General features: G+C 33.1%; 1 long non-coding RNA gene across 1 annotated transcript in view; it reads left to right on the plus strand.

The window, feature by feature from the left end:
• Positions 1–1,608, plus strand: part of LOC137631959 (uncharacterized) — a 23,226-nt gene extending 21,618 nt beyond the window's left edge. The window contains exons 2-3 of the long non-coding RNA XR_011041964.1: positions 117–171; positions 1,309–1,608. This is a non-coding gene — a long non-coding RNA (uncharacterized lncRNA). The remainder of the gene's footprint in view (positions 1–116; positions 172–1,308) is intronic.
• Positions 1,609–1,956: the final 348 nt, after the last annotated feature.

Here is a 1,956-nt window from a genome sequence, read left to right on the forward strand (position 1 = left end):
TATTTTTTTGTGTATTCAAGTTTTCACAGGCTGATCCCATTAAGTTTTTATATGCTGTTATTAGTCATTCGTGAATGGTTAAACTGCTATTCATTAATTTGTTTCTTATTTTTCAGATTTTCATCGAAAGATAAAGAAGAAAATACGTGGACGTTCCTCCTTTGGAAGAATGTAAGTTATACCTCAATTTCAGTGACTTCTCGATGTATTTAGTTTTCTGGTTATAAGTGATGTTCATGTATTGGCTTACAGTTACGATTTCACCGATTCAGGTCGTAGAATACTTTTTATTATTATTATTTATTTCAGCATTGATGTTATTGAAGTTTGGTTTATTACTGTAATGATTATTTTAGTTTTATTTTCGATTATTTGTCATTTTCTATTTATCATCTTATTTTCCATACACTTGTTTGGTTACCATAGGCAAAAAGTCACGTATTTCCAGGAAGGTTAGAAATACAATGACTTTGATGGAGACCCCGTCGAATGTAACAATTTTATGTCATCTCGCACCGTTTGCCACTCTATATATGAAATGCATATCTTGAATAAAAGTCAATTTTGGAATAGCTCAAATGTTTGTCATGTCGTACAATATCTGACCATATCCACGGATTCGTTACGATGTCATAGGTATGGAATGTTGAAAGATTAATGCGAAACTGAATGTTATGGGCTTAGGATAAATTACAAATGCTCTTAGAGAGAGAGAGAGAGAGAGAGAGAGAGAGAGAGAGAGAGAGAGAGAGAGAGAGAGAGAGAGAGAGAGAGAGAGAATAATGTTCCTCCCTATTATTAAATACCAACTGCGTCATACTGTTGTCATTATTAATGGCGAGAATGAATAAAGGCAAGAGTGAGCTGGATCTGAATTGAATAAACATCGATTTTAACTAGTCTGGTTTGACAGAGCTTAAAGACACTTGCAAGATCGGATTGGAACAATTGTATTTTGAATTTAAAGTTTCAGCCACCCCAGACTGTACTCGCCTAACTGCGGCTTGTGTGGACGCAGCCTCTTTATAATGAATCGGATTTCTTAAGTTTCGTATTGATGCCACTACTGAACTTTTGTATTATAACGGAATGAAATTGTGATTTTCTTTATGGTTTGAGTACGGATATGGACAGGGGTGTCCCAAAGAGTCGCCAGTCCTATAGAATAGAAGATCATGAATGAACTTTGTTTACGTGGTGATGACAGGGTCCCGTCTGAAAAGAAGCAGCATATATTATAAAAGATTATTCATAAAATGAGAAAATTTTCTTGATTATTTATAAATATATATTTTTTTGTCTTTTCAGGTTTTTATCTTCCAAAGGTAAGTGGTTTTATACTGTGGTACTGTTGGAGTTTCTATTTTATGCTAATTTCAATTGTTGATTATGTTGACAAAATTTCAATTTGATCTTGATTCATAAAATCATGATTAACCTTATTTGCACATACATGAATTCCTCAAGATACTTTACCTAATTCATCAAATTATAATTGATCTCATTTGCCTATAAATGTACACCTCAAGAGAGCTTACCAAAATTCATCAAGTCATTAAAGCCCTTATTCGACTATACATGTACATCACAATATCATGGGGAATATCACCTGGCAATAGCATTAATGACCTTAGCAGTTGTAACGCAAAGTTGTAGAATAATGCTTGAGATTGGCGTCTATGACCTTCGGCAGTTGTGACGCCAGTCTAAGTAGTACAAGTAAAAGCGTTATGTAAACTTTATGGTTGATATTAGGGGTTTATAGGTATGTTTAAGGTTTATGATAATATTGACAGGTATTTTATGTCAATTACTATCCGTGGGTATCGCTGATTAATTATTCGTATTTATAGGATTTTTGCTTTTTGTGCGTTCTAGATATTTGATTGTGTTTTATTCGATTTCATTACATATTTTGATATATTGACACTTTATTATGTTATTAGTGTGCATGTT

Source organism: Palaemon carinicauda, chromosome 40 (assembly GCF_036898095.1).
Source record: "Palaemon carinicauda isolate YSFRI2023 chromosome 40, ASM3689809v2, whole genome shotgun sequence".
Lineage (NCBI taxonomy): Eukaryota > Metazoa > Arthropoda > Malacostraca > Decapoda > Palaemonidae > Palaemon > Palaemon carinicauda.